Source organism: Arachis ipaensis, chromosome B4 (genome assembly GCF_059453495.1).
Source record: "Arachis ipaensis isolate K30076 ecotype BB chromosome B4, ASM5945349v1, whole genome shotgun sequence".
In the NCBI taxonomy this organism is placed as follows: Eukaryota; Viridiplantae; Streptophyta; class Magnoliopsida; order Fabales; family Fabaceae; genus Arachis; species Arachis ipaensis.
Window position 1 is genome coordinate 85,987,135 of NC_142439.1, and position 13,924 is coordinate 86,001,058.

Here is a 13,924-nt window from a genome sequence, read left to right on the forward strand (position 1 = left end):
TCTTTTTCAACAGTAACAAAACTGAAAACTAAACTAGCAAAACAGTTAATTAGTTTATCTAACTGCTTGAAGCTAGCATTATGCAAAAGGTGAGAATATGTTTTTAAATGAGATTTTGGTGGAACACCAAACTTAGAATCCTTCATTCTCCCTTATATTGTTTTGGTGTGCAACACCAAACTTAGCTTCTTGCAATATAGGTAAAGCTAACTAACCTTTTATTAAAAGAGCTATGAAAAGAAAACTACCTCCGGTTGGGTTGCCTCCCAACAAGCGCCCTTTTATTGTCACTAGCTTGACATCTTGCTCTTTGATTATGGAGGCTGGAAATCATAATGCCTCAGTTTTTCTCCTCTTGCTGTAGGATTCTTTTCCTCCATGACCTGCACAATCACAAACAATTCAAGTGATGATTGAATATTTTCAAGCTCAGAATGTGATTCAGAAGGTTAGCTGGCACAAAGTATCAAACAGTTGATGGACTTGGGAGATTAGTGGCAGAAATTGCTTCTCTTGTGTAAGCAAGAGCATTGCATAGAGCCAGAAATTTTCAGGAAAACTTCACCTTGTTGCTAGAGCGAAGTTTCAGTTATCTCAGGCAAAATTTCAAACAGTTAGTGGGTTAATTGAAAATTAAAGGAACAGAAAATAAAAATGCCAGATCTAGATCACCACCTCACCTAATCATTGTCAATCTAATCAATCCCCGGCAACGGCACCAAAAACTTAATGGGATATTTTAGCGGAAAAACGAATTTCTCCAAAACACCCAAAACTAACCGGCAAGTGCACCGGGTCGCATCAAGTAATAATAACTCACGGGAGTGAGGTCGATCCCACAGGGATTGAAGTATTGAGCAATTTTAGTTTAGTGGTTGATTTAGTCAAGCAAATCAAGATTTGGTTGAGTGATTTGTGATTTGCAGAATTTAAATTGCATGGAAAGTAAAGGGAATGGGTAATTGACATGAAATTAAAGAGAACAGGAATTTAAATGCTGAATCTTAAAGAACAAGAAATTAAATGGCAGAAACTTAGAACGCAAGAAATGGAAATTGCAGAATCTTAAAGTGCAAGAAATGTAAATAGCTTGAATTGTAAAGGGAATTGGGAGTTGGATTTGCAGAAATTAAACAAGGGAAAGTAAATTGCAACCAACAGAGAAGTAAAAGAACACTTGGATTGAACCGGATCTAAAAACAGAATTGTAAATAAGCATGAAAACAGTAAACAGGGAATGGGAAATGGGGAATCCGGATCTCAGGACCCAAGAGACTAGATAACCAAGTCTAGATCTCAATGCCTTCCTAGATTCAACAAGAACAATTGCAAAGGAATTGTAAATTGCAAAGAAAGTAGATGAAGAACAATTAACAGAAATTAAATTCAATAAGCAGTAGAAGAAACAGAGAGATCTTCGGATGAGATTGAAACAGAATTCCTTCAATTCTCCAACCCAAGATCCAAGACAATTGCAATTGAAATTGAAAGCAATAAAACTAAGAGGAAGAGAGTGGAATTCTCCTTCCCCGAAACTAAGAAATTAAAGATCACTCAATATCCAAAGCTCTCCGAAAACTATTATGAAAACTCAAAAGGAAAGCTCCCGAAAAACTTGAATTCTATCCTATTTATACACTTTCTTCAAATGATCTTCAAGCCTTGAGTTGGGCCTTTGCTCTTGGTGGAATTGGGTTGAGAGAGGCCTTGGTTGATTGCTCTTGGAGTTTGGAGAGGAACCAAAGTAAACCAATTGAACCGGGTTGGAGTTTTGCAAAAGTTTGAGTAAAAGTTTGAGGCTAACTTTTACTCTAACTTTTACTATCAGCCTCCATGCTTTGCTGCTATCCACGTTGGGGCAAAAGTTAGGGGTCTAACTTTTGCTCCAACGTTGGCCTCCTTATGTGTACTTATGGCGCCAACGTTAGCCCAAAAGTTAGAGGCTAACGTTGGCGCAAACTTTTGCTCCCCCTTTGTATTGTTCATGTGCCAACGTTAGCCCAAAAGTTAGAGGCTAACGTTGGCGCAAACTTTTGGTGGCCAGGGGGTGTTTTTCTCATGCCAACGTTAGCCACAAAGTTAGGGGCTAACGTTGGCGCAAACTTTTGGTGCCCAGGGGGTGTTTTTCTCATGCCAACGTTAGCCACAAAGTTAGGGGCTAACGTTGGCACAAACTTTTGGTGCCCAGGGAGTAACTTTCATGTGCCAACGTTAGCCCAAAAGTTAGGGGCTAACGTTGGGACTAACTTTTCACCCAAAAGTTTGTGCAAAAGTTTGAGGCTAACTTTTGGTCCAGCTTTTTGCTTCCTGGTTCATTTTCACTTATTCCATTGTCCTCTCTTTACTCCTATCCATTCCTTCTTGCTTCATCCTTTCTCCAAGCTTTCTTCACCTATCATTAATCAACCAAACACATCAAAGCTATGCTTAAAATCATGAGATATTCATTTTATCATAATATGTGACAATTATAGCATAAAACCTCATGAAATAGCATGAATTCATACATGGTTGATTAAATCAAAGGAAACATGAAAATCTACCCAATTGGCTTGCTTTTGGCTCAAGAAAGTGCATAATTCAATTGAAAACAAAAGAAAAAGGCTAGTGAAACTAGGCTAAGATGACTTGTCATCATTAAGCCCACTAACGTGAAGGGTAACGTGGAGCAATGAATGATAAGCCAACGTTAGTGACAATCACCTTTGTCACTAATGTTGGAGATGGCTAATACACCCATGTTAATGGTCACGTTAATGCCATTAACGTGAAGTACTAACATGGAAGGAAAGGGCATTTTGAAGCGTTAGTGACAAAGGTAAGTGTCACTAACGCTCTCGAGCCTTGGCATGCCCACGTTAAGGGCCACGTTAGTTACACTAATGTGGACCATTAACGTGGAAGAAAGTGACAAAGAGCAACGTAATTGGTAAAAGTGAATGCCAATAACGTTTGCGAAAGGCTAAGAGGCTACGTTAGTGGTTATGTTAGTATCACTAACATTGAAGTTAACGTGGATCAATTGGTTGGGAACGTTAGTGACAAAGTTATCGTCACTAACACTTTCGACCCCAAGTTTACACGTAACGTTAACACCACTAACGTCCTAACTAAACGTCCTACCATGCCTGACTCACATTCTGTCTGCAAGCAAAGCTGAGCCTACTGAAGACTGTAACTGCTTCAACTAAAGATCAAAGGCCTATATCCAAGACTTGAAGAGCTCAACTAGAAGATCAGAAGAGTAGTATATATAGGGATAGTTTTGAATTGAAAAGGGATCTGGAACTTGAGAACTACACTTTGTATATTTTACTTTCTCTGCAACTTCTAGTTTAACTTTCAAAATGCATTCTTCTTTATCATCTTCCATTTCCAGAGCTATGAATAACTAAACCCCTTTTCATTGGGTTAGGGAGCTCTTTTGTAATTTGATGGATCAATTATAGTTTTCATTCTTCTTCTTCTTTCTGTTCTCTTGATTTTACTAGAAAGCTTTCGATCTTAATCCAATTGGTTAGTTATCTTGGAAAAGAAACTTTCCATAATTGGATCTCCTCTGAGCCTTGGAAAAGGGATGAGGAGATCATGCTAGAATTACTTTCTCATGTTGGACCAAATTGGGGTTCGGATGGATATAGTGACATATAATCCTACCAACACTTTGATTTGGAAATACATGTAGTATAATCGGTGACCACACTTCATCTCTTCCCATGAGCAATTAAATCAAGGAATTGGGTAATTGTTCAAGCTCAGAGAGATTGGGTTGCCAAGGAATTCGGATCCAATCACTTAAGTTTGCCAAGGAGATCAATGAATGCATTGATTGAGGAAGAGATGAGAATGAACTTGATCCGGAGAATGCAACATCTCCTAAGCCTAATGAATCCCCCATTTCTGATCTTACCCATTCTCTTTATTTTCTGCCATTTACTTTTATGCTCATCTTCCCAAATCCCCGTTTAAGATTCTGCAATTTACTTTTCGCCATTTACATTCAACCATTTATTTCCAGCATTTACATTTTCTGTTGTTTACTTTCCCGCCATTTAATTTTTTGCAATTCCTCAACTCAATTTCTGCGTAGCTCAACTAGAACATTCCTCTAATTAAAGTTGCTTGATCAATCAATCCATGTGGGATTCGACCTCACTCTATTGTGAGTTTTTACTTGACGACAATTTGGTATACTTGCCGAAGGAAAATTTGTTGAGAGACAAGTTTTCGTGCATCAATGCTCTAGCAGAGTGAGAAACAGAGGGTGTCCAAAGAGCTGCTGTGATTTTTAATAAGAAATAGAGTATTGTGGTATATGCTTCGAGGTGGGATCTATTTCTTTATATTTGAGTTAGATAAGTGAATAATAACCACTGTAAAAAAATACCTAAAAAATTGAAATAAGTCATTCAATAAATAAAAATTTCCAATTTTAAATTTCTTGTAAGAATTGGGATCGTAAGATTCATTTTCATGACATGCATGTCATAGTAGGAAGTATCAGCCTTTGGCCCTTTCACTTACCTGTGCTGACCCTAGTAACATTCAAATAGAGCAAGGACTTACAAACATGAACTATCATCATTTGCTTTGCCAACTAGCAATCATTCTTAATATAAATGAATGCGGTTGTTGGATATAAATTTAGGTGACTATTTACATAAAAAAAAGTTTAAGTAGTCTTTTTATCTAAAAATTATTAGATAATTTGATATATCTAAAAGTTTAAGTTCTATTGTTCTTCTTGGGGCTTTTCTTTTTTAAATATTATTATTTACCTATACTTAAATTTTATTATTAAGAATTTGATTAATTAAATTTTCTAAAATGATTAAGTTTCTATTTCTTTTGAGAAGGAGTCTTTTTATCTAAGTTAAGAAAATATAGTTGTTTTTGGGATATGTGATGCCAAGGCATCATAGGCTAGTTTCACTAGCATTTTTCTGTTAGTTTTAGTTGTTTTATGCATTTTCTTGAGCTTTAAGTAACCAAGAAGGGTTAAAAGAGTAACAAAGCAATGAACCATCAAAACAGTATGATTTTGATGCAAATTCCATGAGTTTTTAGTTATATTACTTGAATGCTATGAATGGAAGATTTCTCATGAAATTTTGCAAGACTTTGATGCAATTGTTTGGATGATTTCAGGGAAGAAGAGGCTAGGCAAGGAAGCAACAAAATCAATAAAGGAAGCTTGAATATCACATGTGGAGTTTAAGTTCCAGTTTAAGCCTAAACTGGAGCTTAAACGCCAAAAATCATGAAGGATAAGAAATGCTGGAATTGAAGTTTAACCTCCAGTTTGACCTCAAACTGGAGGTTAAACGCCAGAATGGAAGGTCTCACCAAAGAAGCATTTCCACGTTTAACCTCCAGTTTGACCTCAAACTGGAGGTTAAACGCCAGAATGAGTATGCCACCCAGGGAGGAGTTCCACGTTTAACCTCCAGTTTGACCTCAAACTGGAGGTTAAACGCCAGGAGTGGGAAGAGCACCAGGGAGCCATTACCACGTTTAAGCTCCAGTTTGACCTTAAACTGGAGCTTAAACGTGTTCGACCAAGAACTTTCCTCCAGGGTTGCTTTCTCCATTTCCACGTTTAACCTCCAGTTTGACCTCAAACTGGAGGTTAAACGTGTTCGACACCTCCAGGGCTACCATTCTAAGCTTCCACGTTTAACCTCCAGTTTGACCTCAAACTGGAGGTTAAACGTGTTCGACCTCCAGGATGCCTCCTTCCTTTTCCACGTTTAACCTCCAGTTTAACCTTAAACTGGAGGTTAAACGTGTTCGACCTCCAGGGCTGCCCTTCCTATCTCCACGTTTAAGCTTCAGTTTAACCTTAAACTGAAGCTTAAACGTGTTCGACTACATGACTCTCCAGGGCTACCTTCTTCCATTTCCACGTTTAAGCTTCAGTTTAACCTTAAACTGAAGCTTAAACGTGCTTCTACAAAAGGCCTCACTGGAAGTGTCTGGCGTTTAAGCTGCAGTTTAAGCTTAAACTGCAACTTAAACGCCACTCTTGGAAAAGGTTTCTGGGCCAAAAATATTGTGATTTAAGTTAGTCTTTGAGCACAAATATTAACTTAAACTTACTTTGGTATGAAACCCAATTGAATATCATGGTTTATGGGATTGGGCCTGAAGGATTGATGAGTTTGAAATCTCAATTTATTGAGTCATGTGTCATTATTTGATTATCACTAAGTTGGCTCAATAAATGTTACAGAATTTGGATCAACAGCCTCATCAAGATTATGGATCATAAACCCAAGGCAAAAGGAAAGCATGGAGAGGCCTCAAAGCCCAAGAAACTCAACAGAAGCTCAATATAGAAAGTGTATAAATAGGATAGAATTTAAGTTAGGGAGGACCTTTTACCTTTTCATTGAGCTAGTTTTCATTTCTTTGTAATTGAATTCAGAGCTATGACTCACTAAACCCCCTTTCATTGGGTTAGGGAGCTCTATTGTAATTCAATGAATCAATAATAGTTTATCTTCTTCTTCAATCTTTTCTCTTGAATTTTGTTAGAAAGCTTCTCGATCTAATTCCATTGGGTAGTTGTCTTGGGAAAGAAACTACCCATAATTGGAATCCTTCGGAACCTTGGGAAAGGAATGGAGGATTCATGCTAGAGAAGCTTTCTCACAATGAATTGGATTGGGGTTTGGATGGATATTGTGACATGTAATCCTACCAAATTGTGGTTCATGAAATTGTGTGGTATAATCAGTGATAGAGCATCATCTCTTCTTATGAACATTTAAACCAAGGGATTGGGAATTTGTTCATTTTTAGAGAGAATTGGTGAGCCAAGGGATTGGGATCCAATCATATAAGATTGCCAAGCAAAATTCAATGAATGCATTGCTTGAGGAAGAGATAAACATGTTTTGATTCGGAGATCTCAATATCTCCTTTAACCCAATGAATCCCCCAATTCTGATTTCCACTTTCTCTTTACATCCTGCAATTAAATTCATGCAATCACCCCCATTCCCTTTAATTTCAGCAATTTAGTTTCTGCTCTTTAATTCATGCAATTTAAGATTCCGCCATTTTAATTTCTTGTCATTTACTTTTCCCGCCAACTTTACATTCCGCAAATTCTCATCTCAATCTTGATTCCGCTCAACTAGAACACACTTCTAATCCGAATTGCTCACTCAACCAATCCTTGTGGGATTCGACCTCACTCTATTGTGAGTTTTTACTTGACGATAACCGGTGCACTTGCCGGAAGGAATTTTGCCGATCGTGCAATTTCCTAAATCGTAGCATAACTAGTTTATGTGCATCAAGTTTATGGCGCCGTTGCCGGGGATTGGTTTTCGATTGACAATTCTCCAATTGGAAGTTAACTAGATTGAGCATTTTTTTTGTTTTGATTAATTCAGTACAAGTTACTTGTTGAATTTTAATTTCTGCACCTTGTTACATGCTTTCTTTCTTTATGCCTTTAAAATTCAAGCAACTAACTCACTGACTCACTAACTGTTTGAATTAATTCCTCAATTGCTCTAACCATACTCTTCCATTAACCAAGAGTATTTCACTTGTTTGTTGCTTGTGCTGTGTTTTTATATGACAGGTAGGAGAGGAGAGACATCAACTCCTCCATATACTGAACCAGAGAGGACCCTTCATAGACTGAGAAGGGAAGCAAGAGGGAAGAGAGTACTGGGAGAAGAAGAATCTGAAGGAGAATCTGAGGACAATTTTGAGGAAGCTCTAGATCTCAACATGGATAGAGAAGTTCACAACCATGAGAGAGCTGATGGAAACCATGCCATTCCTGAGAGGAGGGTTCTTAGTTCATACATAAACCCAACCTCTGGGAATTGTGGTAGTAGCATCCAGAAACCACCCATTCAGGCCAACAATTTTGAGCTCAAGCCACAGCTAATATCACTTGTGGAGAATCATTGTTCCTTTGGTGGAAGTGCTAATGAAGACCCAAACCAACATCTCACAAAATTCCTGAGAATTTGTGACACTGTGAAGTCCAATGGAGTCCAGGAAGATGCCTATAAACTGCTTTTGTTCCCATTTTCACTTAGGGACAAAGCAGCTAAGTGGCTGGAATCATTCCCAAGGGGGAGTCTAACAACATGGGATGAGGTGGAAAGCAAGTTTCTGGCACGTTTCTACCCTCCGCAAAAGGTCAATAGGCTTCGATCTGAGGTTCAGACTTTTAGACAACAAGATGGTGAAACTCTCTACGAGGCATGGGAGAGATTCAAGGACTTGACAAGGAAATGCCCACCAGACATGTTCCATGATTGGGTGCAATTGCATATTTTCTATGATGGACTCTCTTATGAATCAAGGAAGGCTGTAGACCATTCATCAGGAGGTTCTTTGAACAGGAAAAAGACTGTGGAAGAAGCCATTGAAGTGATTGAGACAGTGGCTGAGAATGAGTACTACTATGCATCAGAGAGGCACAACACTAAGGGAGTCATGGAGCTGAACCATGTTGATACAATTCTAGCCCAAAACAAGGTGTTTGCCAAGCAACTAGTAGAGCTTACCAGGCAATTAGAAACAAAGCAAGTAGCTGCAATACACACACAAGATCAAGAGGAAGTAAGCATTGAAGGAGGTGATTGGGATGAGGCCAATTATGTGGGAAACCAACAAAGGCAATCATATGATCCACATTCCAACACTTACAACCCAGGCTGGAAAAACCACCCAAACTTTGGGTGGGGAAACCAACAAACCCAACCACAAAACCACAAACCTTACAACCACAACCAACATAACAATCCCACATACCAAAACTCCAACCAAAGATCATACCAAGCCACACAAAACACTTACCCTCAACCACCATATCATGGCCAAAATAATCAACCTACCCAACCTAATCCGAACCAACAATTTCAAGATCAATTAAACCGAATTGAAGGAATGATGGCAACCATGAGTCAAGACATAATTGAATTGAAAAGCTTCAGGGATGATGTGAGAACTACCTTAAGAAACCATGGTGAAAAACTCAAGAGGATGGAATCTCAAGTAGGAGAGCTATCTCAACAGGCCCCCAAATCAACTGCAGTGTTCCCTAGTGACACAGAAAAGAATCCTAAAGGGGAACAAAAGAGAGTAAGATGGGAAGAATACAAGGCCATCACCATATTGAAGGAAGTCTCAGAAGAAGAAAGAATCAGGGCCTCAGAACAGGAGCCAGAAATCTTGAAGGAAGGTGTGGAGGAAGCTAAGCAGGAAAGTGAAACTGAGCAAGCCAAGGAACTGCAAAAGGGCACAATGGAAACATACCAACCAAAAGCACCATTTCCTCAGAGGTTAGGAGGAGGTGAAAAAGGGAAAACATATTCAAGGTTTTTGGAGACATTTAACTCTCTCCATATCAATATCCCCTTTCTTGAGATTCTCCATCAAATGCCTACACACATCAAGTATTTAAAGGAATTGTTGAGCAAGAAAAGAGTTTTGAAGGGAGGACAAACGGTAATAATGAACAAAGAATGCAGTGCTCTCATCAAGAAGGACACACTCTCTAAGAAAACGGACCCAGGAAGTTTTCATATCCCTTGCATCATAGGGGAAACAAAAATTGACAGAGGATTCTGTGATCTAGGAGCGAGCATAAATGTGATGCCTCTAACTCTTATGAAGAGGCTACAACTGAATGAAGTGAGATCCACTGATGTAATCATACAACTGGCTGACAAAACTCAGAAGCAAGCTGAAGGGGTAGTTGAAAATGTGCTGGTGAAAGTGGGGGATTATTACTTCCCCACAGACTTTGTCATTGTGGACATGGAGGAAAGCTACTTACACCCTATCATTCTGGGCAGACCATTTCTAGCCACTACTAGAGCGCTCATAGATGTAGAACAAGGAGAGCTAATTCTGAGAATACATGATGAACAGCTCATTTTCAAAGTTTTCAAACCTGCATCTGAGCCTGAACCAGAACCTGAAAAGCCTAAGGATGATAGTAGCCATCTGTGTTTGGAGGAAAGTAATCCAGCAGCTGAAACTCTAAAACAGTCCTTGGAAGGCAAACAAGAGTTGCAAGAGTTAGAGCCACAAGAATCAGTGGAAACAGATCAGAAGGATCCTCCTGACATAAGGGTCAATGAAGAAATCCTCAAGAGAAAGGGAAGAGTGATAGGGAGATTGCCAAGAGGATGGAGAAACAAGAAAATTCCCACTGAAGGTTTTTCTCCGGGAGATAACGTGATATCAAGTCATTATCTGCCAATCCCACCTGGCCTCAAAACCATTCCTTCCCAGCTCCCTCAAGTGTTCACAATCAGGAAAGTTCTTTCTATGGAACATTTAGAGGTCATGAATGAATCAAGTGGGGACGTTTTCATAGTGAGAGGAGAAGACGTCAAGCACTACAATCCACCCTAACAAGGGACAACCGTCAAGCTAGTGACGTTAAAGAAGCGCTTCATGGGAGGCAACCCATGTTTTTAGTATCCTTAATCTTTAGTGCTTTGCTTTACATCAAATAAAGCATGGTTTCTTATGCATGAACTTGAGTCCTCAGGACAACTATTGATTAAGTGCACTAAACCTTGCATGTAAATTACAATTGGTCTCTAAGTTTGGTGTGCCTGATGGCACTCCCAAATCTTACTCAAATTGAATTCCATCTTTCATTCAAGGTGCACAACCAAACATTAAGTTTGGTGTTCTTTTTGAACACAGTTTATGAAAAGCAAGAAGTTCCTCTGGATTTCAAAATTCATGACAAGTATACCATTCACATGTTTTAATACTTTGGTTTCAATTACTTAGGGTAGTAACTTTGTTTAGAATCAAAGAGCCAAGGTGACTATGATTTATTAGAATTATGCACACTCATTAAGGACAACCAATATGGATTTCATGTCATCAGGAGACTTGACCAAACACTAAGTTTGGTGTCCAAATAATAAGTGTGCATACATGTAGAAGTCACGGCTATAAGCTCATAAAGACAAGCATTGATTTACATGTGCAAATACTATTCATAATTCACATGGACCGAAAAATGATAGCAAACTTGTTTGTTTGTGCAGGTACAAAAGAAAAGACAAAAATGGAGGAAAAAGACAAGGGGAGGTACGTGCTTGGTCAAAAAGAAAGTTCACAAGTCTTTGAAGCTAACACATGGGAAAAGGAAGTTCTGCAAGAAAAGATTGGTACATGTACAACCTAATGGACCCAGAATACTTCCAAGAAAATGAAAAGCAATTTGTCCTTCTCCATAATTCATATATTTACCATCAAGCCACCCTTCACAAACCACCCTAGCCGTCCATTTTTCACTTATGGGCACTATAAAGAACCACTTGGGGAACGAGCCCCACACCACCAACTCTCCTTCATACACATTTTCCTTCATCATAGCATAACTATCTCTTGCCGAAAACAACCTCACCACACTTCCAACAACACTTCTTACTTCACCTTGTCAACTTTAGCTTGTCACTTACCAAAACTAAAGAACCAATGGCAGCTTCATCTAGCCACAAAAGAAGAAAAGACAAGCAGCCAATGGAGGAAAACAGGGAATTCGATGCATGGAGATACAGATCAGTTTTCCATGAGATTCAAGCCGAATGGATGAGACCTAAAACGGTACTAGCTGAGGTTCCCTTTGACCTTGAAAAGGATGAGTTCCCAGGTGTTTGGGAAAAGATCAAAAAGAGGAAGTGGGAGCTCCTGACTAAGCCAATCACAAAAATCAACATCAACCTGGTGAAAGAGTTTTATGCAAATGCAGTAAGGGAGGATCCAACCAAGAAACCCACATACAAAAGCTATGTGAGAGGGGTGGAAGTTGACTTCAGTCCCAAAGCAATCATGAAAACTCTTGGCCTGAAAAACATACATTTCAGCCAAGCAAGTTATGAAGAAAGGATGATAGGAGAACCTGACTATGCAACTATTGCTGAGGACCTTTGTGCCATCAGAGCTGAATGGGTGAGAAAAACAAGAGGGGCTCCAAGAGTCTTGAGAAGGGGAGACCTAACACCTGAAGCTAAAGGGTGGTATGCAATAGTTAGGAGATCCATCCTACCCACTGCAAACTCTTCAGAAATAGTCCCTAAAAGAGCCATCTTGCTACATTGCATTATGGTGGGAGGGGAGATCAAAGTTCATAAACTCATTGCTGAACAGATACAAGAGTTTAGTGAGAAAAGTGACCCTGAATCCTGGCTCCACTTCCCTAGCACTATCATTAGACTATGCATCGATGCCCAAGTACCACTTGAGGATGAAAGACCTAATTAGCTATATCCTGGATTGGCCATAACTGCGCACAGAATGACTCTTGGCCCAACTCCTCCAAGACATACAAGAAGAAGAAATGAAGAAGGGCAACAAGTGGAAGCCGAGCAAGAAGCAGAACAAGAAAGACAGGAAGGAGAAGACAGAGAAGAAGAGCAAGAAGAGCAAACAACTCCTGAAAGAAGACAACAAATTCCCAGAGACCCCATGGATATGAGCAGAATGCAGGAAATCATGGAAGGAATGTCTCAACAATACATGAGGTCTCAGGAGAGACAAGAGGACTTTCATCTAAAAATGATGGATATGCAAAGGAACTTTGAATCAAGATTCTTCGATCTGCAAAGGGAACAGAATTTACACTTACAGGAATCCTTCAGCCACATATGCCAACACCAAGATGCCAATGTCTTTGCAATCAAGGAAGCCACCACTTTACAGAATGCAAGATACTCAGTCCAAGCTGATTACAACATCAGTTCGCAAATCAAGCTTAACTACATAGGGGAACATCTACACAAGATGGACCCAGCATTCCCAGCTTATGATGAGTATTTCAAAGGGAGGAAAGAAGGAGAAATAAACAAGGCAATGATCCTTGAAAAAGGAGTGGAAGAAACGATGAAAAATGCTGGATTCTGGAAAAATCTCATAAGAAAAGACAAAGGAAGCACAAGTGGTCAAAAAGAGGCAGGAAGCAAGAAGAAGCAGGATCCCAAGAATTAAGAAGAACCAAGCAATAAATAAGAGGTGGTCTCGTTCCTTAATAATCAAATGATAATTGGTGAATTGTCTTTATGAACTTGTTTTCATCATAAGTCATTTAAGTGTTATGTGGAGTTTTTTTTTTAGTATGAGTTTTTTTTTTTAGTATGAGTGTCTGTTTATTGCTTTGAATAAAGTGAATGCCTAGATGTTTGGATATAACTTCACCTTCTTAAACAAGTGCTTGCCATGCTTGTTCTGTTTCCAAAAAAATAAAAGAAAAGTTGAACAAAAGTAACTTGGCTAAATTAGTGACAAATCAAGTAGAATTAAGTGGTGGTATGCATGCTTGATTGTTTAGTCAGATCACTGGAATTAGAGTGTAGAATTATCATTCTTTGTGTAGAAATTGAAAACTGTCTATGGATCTTGATGAATAAATGTCTTTGGCCATGAAAAAGAAAGAAAAAGAAGAAGAAAAAGCCACTGAAAAAGGGCAACCAAAAAGCAAGAAAATTGAGAAAATAAGCTAGGCACCAATGGTTTGAACTTCTGAGACAAATGCCTGTGGTGTTTATGTATTAAGGATATGCTTGGATGAATAGGTTCTGAGGAGTGTTTCAACACTTGGTAACTTGGGTTAACTAACCCGGGATTATCAACCAAAAGTCCATTATCAAGAGCAACCTAAATACAAAACATTTAGTCACACAAAGAGGTGCTGGGCACCAATGTCTCAAGAAGAAATGTGAACTAAAATGCCTAAAGTGGATATGTGTAGTGCACTGATAAGAAAAAGAAAATGCCAAAGGCTTGTGCAACACATGACACTAAGCAAACAAGGAGCAAAGGAGCTCTAAGAAAAAGAAAAGAAAAACAAAGAAGAGAAAAGTGCCAAAGACATAAGAATAACAAGAGGCCATAGCAGTGTTTGATGGATGCAATGAAAAAG

The 13,924-nt window shown here is 38.9% G+C and overlaps 1 non-coding gene across 1 annotated transcript; it reads right to left on the reverse strand.

Annotated features, from left to right (window-relative positions):
• Positions 1-8,175: 8,175 nt before the first annotated feature.
• On the reverse strand, positions 8,176-8,279 carry LOC148568222 (small nucleolar RNA R71). The gene has a single exon (XR_015882529.1). It is a non-coding gene; the product is annotated as a small nucleolar RNA R71 (small nucleolar RNA).
• Between the last annotated feature and the right edge of the window lie 5,645 nt (positions 8,280-13,924).